The sequence below is a fragment of the Heptranchias perlo genome, chromosome 30, assembly GCF_035084215.1.
Source record: "Heptranchias perlo isolate sHepPer1 chromosome 30, sHepPer1.hap1, whole genome shotgun sequence".
NCBI classification, from domain to species: Eukaryota; Metazoa; Chordata; class Chondrichthyes; order Hexanchiformes; family Hexanchidae; genus Heptranchias; species Heptranchias perlo.
Genome location: NC_090354.1, coordinates 13385678 through 13399189, shown reverse-complemented (window position 1 = coordinate 13399189; position 13512 = coordinate 13385678).

Here is a 13512-nt window from a genome sequence, read left to right as displayed (position 1 = left end):
AAGGGAAAGCCATCCTTGGCCTCTATCATTGCTATAATGCTCTATCAGTCCTCACAGTCCAGGGCTGCCGAAAATTTGACTCCATCAAGAGCACGCTATCCATTGTATTCTGTTAACTTTGTGGGTTTCTAAAGGAACTGTTTGGAAGAGATTCTCAGACAATGGCTTCTCTGAAGATTTTATTGACGAGAAGTTTTCAATTGTGAAACAATGGGAACAAACACTAAATAAAAATATCAACGATGTCACTGTGCAGTGTTCATGGACTGGGAGCAGACTTGCTGGTCCTACCACAATCCAGACAAAGTCCAGAAACACGATACTATGTAATAATAATCCTGTCCATTGTTTACAGGGAACATAATATTTATCACAAGCAGGATGTATTTTTAAAAATGAGAGACACTTTGTCATTAGGATCAGTTAAGTGCTGTGGAGATTTACATTAATACCTTAATTTCCTTTTGAAAGAAAGTGGATGTTTATTGCAGGTCTGTGTAGGGCAGGTGGGACAAGATGCAGTTAAGGCAATACCTTGGAGTCTGAAAGTGCATGGATTGGATCTGGCAGGGCTTGTAATTCCCCATCCCCACCCCCCAAACAAACCCTTAACGAAATGGCACCCAATTTAATTTATTTGTTCCATGGTCCTTATAGGCTTCTTAGCCTTAATCCTGCCGTGTAGTTTAATAGCAGATTCCAGTGCACATTTCCAATGACAAAGAAGTAGAATGTGTGAAAGCAATGGAGTTGTACCTCGCCCCAGGCAAGATGGCTTTCATAGTCATACTTACACTTCTATTATTTTCAATTATTCTAACTTTAGCATGAATAAGCATGAGAGATAAACTAGACTCAAAGGTTGAAATAATCCAAACTTCTCAAGTGAGAAGTTGTGAATACCTAGTTTTGATTTAATTCTTTCCTTTCGAATACGTTCATTCTTAAAAAGAATTGGGGAGGTCTGTCTGGTAAACAGAAGGTGGGCTTCTGCCACACTTCACTTTTGTGCTCACCGTAGCACTCCCTCACTCCAGTTCAGATTGATGGGCACTTGCACGGTACAAACAAAAGCAGTTCTTTTAATCACATGCAAAAGGAAGCTTCGAAAAATGAACTTCATGATTAACTCAGTGTTACATGTATCTTTAACAATTCATTACCTGTTCTCAGTCCTGGCACAACAATCAAACCCTTTTCTTAATACACCTTGTATCACTTGACTTCAACTTACTTGTACATCTTTATATTTGGTCCTTCCAGGTAACCACCTGCTTTCACAAGAGAAGAAAAGGAGTGAGTTAATTAGCCCTCGCAGGACTTTCATTGTTTTACAATAGTGCATCATTTACTTGTTATCAGTTATCTTCTCCAAGCTCAGATTACAAATATTCATACTCGATAAACAACTCATATTTCTACAGTTTTGTGCTAAGAAAGTTATTTCCAGATCAAAAAATGTTGATTTGTTCATTTATGGTCAGTGTGTCCTGCATTACAGAGCTTGGACAATTATCTCACACACTTTTTATTACAATGTTGCTTGCTGAGGCAATGGTGCAATATAAGCAAAGCAGCATGCATGACTTCAGATGCAGATGACACTATCTTGTGTGCTGGCTTCATTCCTACTGTTGGAAAATGTAAATGGCTACTGCCAGTAATGCTTGCTGCCAGGAGTGCCACCTTGTCTCGTTTGCGGGCTTGCTCTCAGCCCACCTGTACTGGCCAGCAATGCAGTTTTATGGTCTTTACTCCCTTTCTTGCAACATTGGGAAGGTCCACAGTCAGCAGAAAAAAGTCGCAACAGGATATCTGAGCAGCTGTGCACCTATAAATCTCAGGCAGTAGTTCTAGTGTTGTGGCTGGAGTTCCAAATCTGCACCATAGTATAAACAGGCTGAATTCAGAACACAGGCTGTCCTATTGTATTACCTATTATCTATTATATTATAGTGGCCAAGCCCTGGTTGTAACAAACTATTGGTGTTAGGAAATGGAGGAGGCTGGAACCGTTAATGGCATTGCTATATTACCACCAGCATCCTCTATAAGCACAGGTTACCGCCAATGGTAACACCTGGCACCTGTTTTTTTTTATATTTCCAATTAGAAGACAGTAGGTGGGCAGGTAAGAGTCGGGTATATCCCATTTTCTTTAAATGATTTGTTTCCTTAAACTTATGATTTATGAAACATGTCTCGTTTCTCTCAGTGCTGTTCTTGGATGAGATAATTAGAGGAAGCTAGAAGGTACAGATGAAAGAATGCTTTGTTCTGCTTTTTTCTCCATTTATGTAAATTTTTTTCACCTATCAAGAAGTACACCTCCAGATACTTAGAGATCAAAGGAATGCTGAAAATGGAGAATCTTTGCAGGTGTTGTCAAAGATATTTCACATTCTTCTTGGCTATCAAACAAACACTGTTTGTCTTGAATTCCCTCAGGCTTCTGTTGACATTTGTTATTCTCTATGGTTATTAACCACTCCGTTAAGTAGACGGACTTGAAGAAACCAATGAAAAAAAAGTTATACTGTTCACAGTAGCCATTGTCAGTTCCTCTTAAAGCCTGCCTTTTTAAACATTAAACAAGACTAAACTATGTTTACATCCTCCAGAGACAGTAGTCTTTAAAATGATCTTTTGAAAAAATAATTTAATATATACCAGTTTTCTGGGTGAATTTTGTGCTGATCAAGGTTCAGGAACAATCAAGCTGAGCCAACCTGATCACTTCACTTGTAAGTCACACTTCACAGAATAGATTGCGCAATAAAAGTTTCAATATTTATTTACATTTGCAAAGATTACAAAATCAAAGCAGTATTTGAAAGGATTGTCCCATGTAAAACAAAATTGAAAGTCTGCTTGCTTTCTGTGCTGCAATCTTAGGATGGCTCACTACGCAGCAATTTCCCTTCATTATATGACTAGTAATTCAATCAGCTGTCCCTGTCTATCTATCTCTCTATCAATCTATCTCTCTTTCTTTCTCTTTCTCTTTCTATCTCTCACTGCATGTGACTGGTTGCTGTATTGTCATTGGCCAGCTTATTTGGGAGCTAGTGTTTCTGGAGACAAAATTCTTTTACTTCTTCAAAACTATAACGTACAACATTATGTTCTACGCAGAGCATTTTTAAAGCTATTAAAGTGACGTTTGAACTAATTTGTCCACTGTAGCACAATAGCAGAAGTGCCTTCAAGTGATCCTCCTGAGATTAAACAAATCAACTGGTTACATACAGTTCATTTTGGATTTGACTTGCAAGAAATGTATGCCTGTGAAAGTGGGGGATTCACACATGTACAAATGCACTCAGGGCCCCAATACGGGGAGGTGGGGAGGGAGCAGTGGAGTGTGTTTGTGGGGGGGTGAAACCCGGAAATCCCGGGAAGGCAGAGATCCTGCCGAATTTAACGGCGGGACCTCATTATCATCTTTTAATTCTGTTTCCCGCCCAGCTGGCCAGCTGCCGGGCAGGAAAGCCTGCGGTAGAAGGTCACACCGGGGATGGTAATCGGCAAAGATCACAGGGCATTGTGGAGGGGCAGTGATCAAAGATCGTGGGGCATAAGGCGGGGGGGTGGTGGTCAGACCGGCAATCGAGAGGAGTGGGGTATTAGGCTCGGGATCGCGGGTTCGGAGCGCGGGGTGCCGATCACAGCAGAAGATTTGTTTGAAGGGCAGGGGGGAGTACTCCTGCTCCTGGCTCACAAGCAGTGCTATAAAAAGCACTTACCTGCTTGATCCAGCTGTTCTTGGGCTGTCTGCTGTTCCCGAGCCCCGGGAAACCCGGCCGGCTAGCCTTAGATTTAAATCAAGCTCCCAACGGCATCGTGGGAGCCTGATTTAAATATTATAATGAACTGTCCTGAAAGTGGGACACAGGCACGCCAGGCAACTCGCTAATTGAGAATGGCGGCAGGCTCATACGCATTACCCGATTTTCTGCTGCGATCGGCTGACCCACCCCTAGCTCCGAATCCCCCACCATCAACATCCGGGGGGTCACCATTGACCAGAAACTTAACTGGACCAGCCACATAAATACTGTGGCTACAAGAGCAGTGATGTGGAGATGCCGGTGATGGACTGGGGTTGACAAATGTAAAGAATCTTACAACACCAGGTTATAGTCCAACAGTTTGACTATAACCTGGTCCAAACTTTGACTATAACAGTCCAAACTGTTGGACTATAACCTGGTGTTGTAAGATTCTTTACAAGAGCAGGTTAGAGGCTGGGTATTCTGCGGTGAGTGACTCACCTCCTGACTCCCCAAAGCCTTTCCACCATCTACAAGGCACAAGTCAGGAGTGTGATGGAATACTCTCCACTTGCCTGGATGTGTACAGCTCCAACAACGCTCAAGAAGCTCGACACCATCCAGGACAAAGCAGCCCGCTTGATTGGCACCCCATCCACCACCCTAAACATTCACTCCCTTCACCACCGGTGCGAGTTGGTGGTGAAGGGAGTGAATGGGAACACCACCACTTGCATGTTTCCCTCCAAGTCACACGCCATCCCGACTTGGAAATATTTTGCCGTTCCTACATCGTCGCTGGGTCAAAATCCTGGAACTCCCTACCTAACAGCACTGTGGGAGAACCTTCACCACACGGACTGCAGCGGTTCAAGAAGGCGGCTTAACACCACCTTCTCAAGGGCAATTAGGGATGGCGCCCACATCCCATGAACGAATAAAAAAAAATTACCCGATTTTTAATTTTTAACTCCCCCACCAATCCTCTCCCACCAGTTATGGGAGGAGGTTAAAACTCCCCCCATGGTTTCAGTTCAGTTCTTGTACTTATATAGCACCATTTATGGCCTCAGAACATCCCAAAGTGCTTCAAAGCCAATATACTGGAATGGTCTTTTGGATAGGGGAGTGGACGGAAAAGCTTGAATCTATAAAGAGGAAATGAGATGAGGTGGACAGCACAGGATTCTGTGGAACGGCCAGGACTTATCTTTGTAAGTATCAAGTTTGTTAGTAAGCATCAAGTTATATAAGAAAACATGAAATAAGAAAAAAAAACATTTGGTCCATTGAGGCTGATTCTACTAAGAAGTCATGCACAGACTGCACTCTCCCCTATTTATTCAATCTCTCAAGGGAGGTGAATAACCATAGGTAAAACTTCCAAGAAGAGGATGCTACACTTTCAATCTGACCAGGATATCAGTCTAACATTGAAGTACAGACTGTTTAACCCTGCCTAGTTTCAGTTTACAGGTGACATGTCCATGGCTCCAGGAGGACTGGCAACATGCAGCATTTGATCATCCTTATAACGTTTAATCATGTCCTTAAACAGATATCCACCCAGTAGCTTTTTAAGGGAGGTAATCAACACTGTTAATTGCTTTTGATGGAAGTCAGTTCCACACATCTACTAAAAAACCACCCCTACCTTCAGTCACGCTTGGAGCTTGTCGTTTTGTACCCATGACCTCTAGTTCTCCAGTCAAAGTTTAAATTAAATTATGTGGTGATGTAATGACTCAAGAGAGAAGGGAGATTGACACACCTGATGGAATGCAACATGATGGTTTTGTTAAATTGTGGTGAATATAAATTCAGTTTTCATTAGTCCTTTGTGTCTGCAATTCAAGAAGGTAAATTGGGAATTCAGTCTTTCAACCGTGGGACTTTTACAAGCTGGCTATCTTAAGGCTCTGATTAAGAATCTCTAGGGTTTTGGTTGAATTCTTGCTAGATACATATTTTGGTGAAAATGAAAAGCAGCTAAATTAAAGCTGTGGGTCAGCTGAAAGGTCACTTATCATTATGGGTAGTTTTCGTTCAATTGAGATGTTTTTGCTAGTTCCTGAGCCCACCCAGGGTTTCTTTTTAGAGCTAGTCTATTATCCTTTTACTGTCCTACTGAGATGTTCTGATGTAACTGAAGACAACCTTTTCATCCCTTTCTGCAATAGTAAAAAAAATGTTTTGCTGCAGTCTGTTTTATTTTGTTATTGCTGTGTATCCTTTTCCAAAAGCTTTCTTTAGGAGCCTTATAAAAATGCTGCCATCCTTCATTTTAAGTTATTTTCCTCCCATGTACAATTTCTCAACTGAGGGGCCAGGCTGTCAACTGGTTCCCTGGCTATCTATCTGGGGCAGATTTTTGTCTTCACTGCCAGGGCAGATTTTTGTCTTCACTGCCTGGGCAGTAATCTGCCAGTGGATCGCCCACACTTCAGTGAACCTGCCTGATTTTCGTTCCATTTATCTCAGTGGAATGAAAATCAGGCGGGGCCTATAAACAGGCGGGCGATCCGCTCCGTCAGATTACTGCCCAGGCAATGAAGACCCAAATCTACCCTTCTGTTCCTGAGCTGGCTGCTAATGAATCTGAAAGGAGGACACAGGTTGATTCACTCTCCAACTTTTTACACCTTCTTGGAGCAAAGCATCTTGTTATCTTCTGATAACTTGAGATTGGGAACTCACTCTGTGGGGATTTGGAGGTGCAAACCAGAGGCCTACTATTCTGTGGCTCCATGTGTAAATACACCAATGAACTGTGCCACTATGTTATCTGGATGAAGAGGGAGTTTTATGTATTTTTTTTCACTAATGAAGGGAGTCTTGAGAAATGAATATTCAATTGGAATCTGCAATACATAAAGAAGTGTTATAGTGAGGAGTTTCTGAAGCTATGTCATGAGATTTGTTCATGAAAATAATTCAAAGGTTGCAGTAGGTTATTTTATTAATATTATACTTTAAGTTTAAGATGTGTTGTAGACTAACTAGATACTTTGCTAGTTTTTTTTTAATATTAGGTTGCTGAAACAAAAAAATACAGCCTAACACTTTTGCTTAATCTCTTAAGAGAAGAGAAAACTCTGACCCTGAAGGTAGTCAACTGAAGGATATCAGTCGAATATTGCAATCCATAATATTCATTCCTGACTAGTTACAACTTACATTCATGGAAATATCTCAGTTTAGTGGATCACCATGTATAGTATTCCATGGAGTATAATGGCATTACTAGTTAAAGGTACAAGGTTGAAAATGAACATACAATCTTAATACAAGAAACATTTGCAATAAGAATTTTGCCCCATGGGCTATGTATTGAATGCATGTGCAAATATATATGCAGGATTCAATCAAGCCTTGCCATAAGCCCGCAGGCGTTACAGAAATTTAGGTCTTCCAAGAGCTTTATCTTATTGAGGTTTAAAGGAATATACTCAGGTTTCCGTCTCAAAATCAGATCTGTATAAAAGTAAACACTAAAATCTGATATTAAGATACTTTTAAAAATGAAGATAAATGTACTTACCTTTATTAAAGCCAGCATTTATTTTTTTTTTGACTTCAGAGAAACTGTCACAACTCAAGTTCATATTCAGTGCCATTTAGAAGCTCCCAGCCTGTCTCAGTACACAACAGCTTTACATGGAATGTAACCTCAGACAGGTCAGCCTACAAAGCTGTGTTTATATTAAAAATCACACCTGTAAAATTAGTGCCGAGGATTCCACCAATTTCCTATTGTTAATGACAGTTTTTTAAATAAGTTAAGCCTTGGTTGCAGTAGGTATTTTTGGGCATCTTTGCAACTTGGGCACCGTCATGGTGGCAACCAAAAACAGTGACATCTCTATGAATACTATGTATTTACATCTCATGTTTCAGCCAGTATGGCACACTTGTGATTCACCTGTTGACATGCTGTTCATTTGAACCTACTCAATGCATGAATGTTGTGTCCAACAAAGACTTCGTGTGTGTGTGTGTGTGTGTGTGTGTGAGTGTTAGCTTGGTATCACAATGTATGTTGAAAATCTTAAATAGAAATCTATAGCAGACCAGTCAGCACCTGAGAAACAACGATAGGTAATAATAGCAATATGGGTAGAAAGTTGGTTGACAGAGAAGAAACAAACGGTTATGGCTAGTTGGTATTGTTCAGATTGGAAAGTGTTGGAAGCTGCGTATCTCAGGGGTCAGTGCAGATCTACTTTTGTTCTCAATGTACATAGACCAGGGCATAGGGAACACACTACTGAAATTTGCTTTTCACAGAGATTTGCTAGAACGTAGAATGCTTTTTCACAGATGATAATTGGATCTTTTAAGGGAAAAGCAGATGAGCATTTGAAGCAGAGGAAGATAGGATTATGGGAAAAAGCAGGGCAGTGCGACTGGTTTTTGGATTATTCTGACAAAGAGCCAGCACAGATATGATGAACCAAATGGCCTCCTTTTGCACTGTATGGGTTCGAGGTTATTGTTTAGGTGGGATTCTTCATTGAAAATCTGCATATTTAAAGGATATTTGGCAAGAACATGCAATTAATGAAAGTGTTTTTTAAAAAAAGAACGAAGTAATTCTGGGTGCACTTCACCAGTCACTCAGTACATTCAGCACTTGTGTCAGACGGAAGAGTTGGAGACCTACTGGAAAATGTTAATCATGTTCATAAAGAAGATCCAAATTATGGAGCATTAAAGATAGAAATATGACCCCCCCCTCCCCCAAAAAATATTATTTTTTTGCACATTCTTTTTAATTCGCAAAGTTGATGAAAGGAAGCTAAAATGAAGGATTACGTAGATGTCTCTGCTTCTGTAAAAGAAATCTCTGGAGAAAGTACCTGGATTGCTGTAAATCTTGTTTTTTTTCTACATTGTCTGAGGCATGTAGAGGAAAGCTACACCTCCCATTCAGGTCTGTAAATGCACACTGAGAATGACACCACTTCCTCCTGGAATCCCCATGACCTCGTGGATTCTTTATGTTTCTTTATCATTGGTTTATGTTTACAACATTCATGAGAACACTTTAGATGCTTCTATTGATGTGGTTGTCTTAGCAATGTGGAGGTCATAAATACAAATACCGCTAACGCCCTCACCTGTTTTAAACTGGAGGCTGAGATTAAAATGCAGTGGTCCCTCACTATAACCTTCTGATACACTCACTGCACATTGTTTACAGCTGCCTGTCTAATACAGAAACACAATCTTAATAGGCCGGAAATTGCTTGAAAAAGAACAGTGATCTCAACAGCGCTCACCGTTGTTAGTGGCGAAATTGAGGAGCAAGTTCTGGCGTTCGCACATGCGCAGTGAAACGCAGAAATCCGGAACTTGCTCCTCCTGGTTCGCCGGCGAAATAATAACTTCGAATTAAAGGGATATCACCGGCTGCAATTAGTGGAATCAATGGACCAGTGCCAACTTGCTCTTCTGCCCAGCTGGAAAGTAACTCATATCGCCACCAAACAGGTATGCTTAAAAATACCAGGTCTAAACTAAGTTTTAACAGCGCAGTAAGTCTTAATGACTGCCAAACAACTAAAAATTAACTTTTAAAAATGTGGAGTCTCATTACTCCTTATTTTAATCATTTTTGGTCATTGAAAAATCAAATTTTTTTGAATTAAAAAATTATTTAAAAAAAACTTTTCCCTTCTGTCTCTTTTATGTAATTCGATTATTTCTTACCCTCTCTTTTTCTCGCTGTCTATAACTGTTTTTACAATGTTGTACCTTTCACTTCCTGAATTTTATGTTCCAGCCTGCAAAAACTGTTGGCAGCTTGTCAAAAATGCTGCAATCTAATTGGTCAAGGGGAGAGAGTGATCCTCTCGCTTCTCCCATGGGTCTTAGCTTCGCTGGAGCTAACGCTGGGCTCTTCTCCGCTTCCTATTCAAGGAAGTGCACCCAGTAAAGACCGGGGTAAGTTAGTGGGTTAGTATAAATCTATGGAGTGGCGAGCATTTTTGGGTTCGCCGCACCGAGCAATTAGGGAAAGGCTGTACTCTATGCAAGGCGGTAAATAGCCTGATATTCTACTGCACAAAATAGCCCTATAGTGACCTTCTACCAGTTATATGATTGTTATCCTGCATTTGCTTATGTCATAATAACATGCACCTACTGGTGTCACTATAGAGGAGTTTTAAGCAGCTCCAAATTCTACTATGTCTCTGCAAATTTACCAATGGAATAAATCAGGTGTATGCCTAACTACACTTCACACCTCCAGGATTCTGATAACATGAACAACTCCCTCAAACTTCACATTTACAATTTATGAAACTTGTGTTAGTACCTCATGATTCCTTCTTTTCTACTGATCCACCAATTCGTACAACTCCCTCTCTGTAAAACTTTAAGGCAGTATGGAGAGAACAATGAAATTAATGTTATAGAAATGAGCAATGAGGAAAAACTTGACAAACTAGGCCTCTTCAGCTTTGAAAAGAGGTATTTAAGATACTTAATAGAGTAGAGAGAATAAGCCCACTACACTATTTTCAGATATGCAGGGCAAGAGTGCACAGCCTCAGGATTGTGAAAGGCAAATTTAGGGAAGATGTCAAGAATTATTTCTTTATGCAGTGTGATCAACAGCTGGAACAGATGTCAGGCTCTTTGAAACCGACCTCTTTGACCAAGCTTTTGGTCACCTGCCCTTCTTTGACTGAGTGCCAATTTTTGTCTGATTACTCTCCTGTGAAGTGCCTTGGGACGTTTTACTATGTTAAAGCTGCTATATAAATGCAAGTTGTTGTTGTTGAAAGGTGGTTGAGGCTAGGGCACCAGATTCATTTAAGAAACCAGTAGATGCTATAATGGGGAGATGGAATGGTTGGTAATCTGGATCAATGAAATCAAATGGGCCAAAGTGCCTTCTTCATCCAAACTATCTTGTGATCTTGAGATGTACCTTGTTAAAAGGACATGGGACAAATATCTGGTTTGTTGAAGATGGTCAGCTGTGATTATTTCTGCTGTTATATGCTTGGATATATTAATTCTTCACCACCAGAGACAAAATTGTGCTGTTGACGTGGATGCTTCAGCAAAGAATGCCGGGCAGATTTTACTTCCACATCAAATGTCTACAATGTGACCATAATGCCTTTCTCACCAGCTGATTTTTATACAAAAATACCTTGTGTGACACAGTAAATTAGCACCCTATCCTTTCACCTCTACAACTTGAATTCAAATCATCAGAAATTATGAGATAAAAGCCTACTCTCACGGTCTCTGTTTTTTTAAGTATTTGACTGCTTAATGACTTTGGGTCGTATCAAACCCGTTCCTAGTGGGCTTGGTTCCCCCCTTAAAATGTGCCATAATTTTATGTAAATTTTTAATTTCACTTAGATAGGCTTTAAAGGGTGGCTGATATGGGAAATTCACACTGGTGTTGTAAGGTATACTCTTCTTGTTGGGCAAAGGTACATTGTAGAGGGGGAGTTTTTCCTCTGAATCTGGTTTGACCTGGGAGTGTTTGATACTGGCAATGGGTGCTAAAAGTGGAAAAATGTTCATTGGCCAGCACTCATATAGTTCACTTTGTAAGGTCAAAAAGTAAAAAGGGTATTAGATCATTTGAATATTTTGAAAGTCACTTTAAAACTTAGCATCCAAAGCAATAACTGTGCAATATTCTGATTTATGGCACATTTTGTGCAATTTAATTTGGTTTATGTTTTAATTTTGTTTTCTTGCCTGTAACACCTCATGTCAAAGTAACTCATAACTTTAATGTGCTCTCCTGCATTAATATAATAAACTAATGACTTGGAGCTAATGGTGCATCAGCAGAAATACACTGTTTCCTATTGAGAAATGTACAGTCAATGAAGCATGTCTGCATTTAACTCACTTCCATTTAAGTAATGACTGTTAAGTTGTAGATTTCCATTTTGAGGACTTTAATAGGCTTTTAACTTAAATATTGAAAGAGTAACTCCACTCCCACTTCACAAACAGCACTTTGAAATGTCCTGGCTTAATTGTTAAGCACTAGATATAATTATATTAATTTGTAGATTTCCTGAAGTGAATGTCTACCCTATCTTTTTAACCAAATCCCAAATTCCTGGCTTCATTCCTAACTGTAATAACCAAAGTATTTTGGTTTCTGTTTGACATGAAATAATTATAAAAATGTAGTCGATTTTGCTTAAAATGTTATTTTCCAGGTCACTAACAATGAGAATATGTTGAGATGATTAGAATCTGAATTGAAAACTAGAAAATCCCCAAATTGAGCCATTACATGTTTCTTCATAATTGTTTGAATATTACTTAACAAGGATTATCTTGTGTCTGGGGTGTTGTGTTCTTTGGAAAATGAAAATGAGAGAGTGAATGAGCATCCGTAACAATGGCAACAAAAATCTTATTTTTTTTTCATTTTTAAATTAGAAAATGAACTAGTGGAGAGGCAGAATGTGCACTCAAGCTCCATTGGGGTTGGCAAGTGGTCTGGTGATAGTTGGATGCCTAAACAAAGCTCTGTAATTCTAGTGGGAAGACAGATTTGCAGAATGTAATACAAATTGCAGATATCCGTTTTGACTTTACAAATACTGTACTCATATTTGGGAGCTTCGAACTCAACTGGTGAAGGAATAGAAACTCTCCATACTAACAATTACTTTAATCTGAGGATATAGGGCCTTCCCTACATCCCTAACAATATGGCTCTAACCCGGTGAGCCCAAAGTACCACAGGCGACATTTATATTCTTTTCCTTTCAAGTTTCGGTTTTTCAGTCCATTTAGTGATTCCACATTTATATTCTACCCTTCAGAGATCGCGTTTAGTTGATATCAGAGTGAGTCAAACTGATTGTAGTTTCCCAGTGTTTACATATTCAATGTTCTGATTCAGTTCATCCAAGACATTTTAATAGCAGCCAAGTATCATTGTCCTGACTGGCATGCAGAACAGATAACAATGCTGACTTCCACTACTTCACATACCGACCTGCATTATTTCAGATGCCAACCTCCTTTACCTCTTATGGAGCCTTTCAATGATGACTCCCATTACTCACATAATCTGAGCAGCTCCCTACTGTGTGGAGAAATGACATGATGGGCCTCTGCAACAATAGAAACTACACTCAAGTTTTAAGCATCTCCTACATGGTAGGGATTTTTGAAAAAAAAAATGGTAGGAGAGGAGTCCTTACATTAAAAGTATTCATCCACACTTATCTTCTTTTTCCTGTCCACTTCTGGTATTTAAAAAAACATCTTTCAGCTATTTTTCTTTAAATGGTGAGTACAATACCATTGTTAAAAAATGGGTTGAAGAATTTATTGATAGAGTGGAGGAACTGAATTAACATCATTCCAGATACTGTTAACAAGTTTCAGCATCAAATCTCTATATCAATTAAACTCTGCTACAGTGTCAGGCTTATAAACTTCTCCAACCCTGCCTCTTGTTGATATTATTACTAGCACTCACTGCTTAAACCTACAGAAATCCAGGAATCAGCAAATAAAAATGTTAAAGTTAATCATAATTCTTTGTAACTGATTCCTGTGAATTGGTTCTCATGGCGCAATTCATCCTTTTAAAAAATCAGTGTTACCAACAGGTTGCCGAACCGTCCAAAAATGAGTTGCATGAAATATTTGCTTGAACAGTGAGTGCATTGGCAGAGTTACTGATTCTGATGTTTTACTTTAATAATAAACTGTTGAGGTAGTCCTC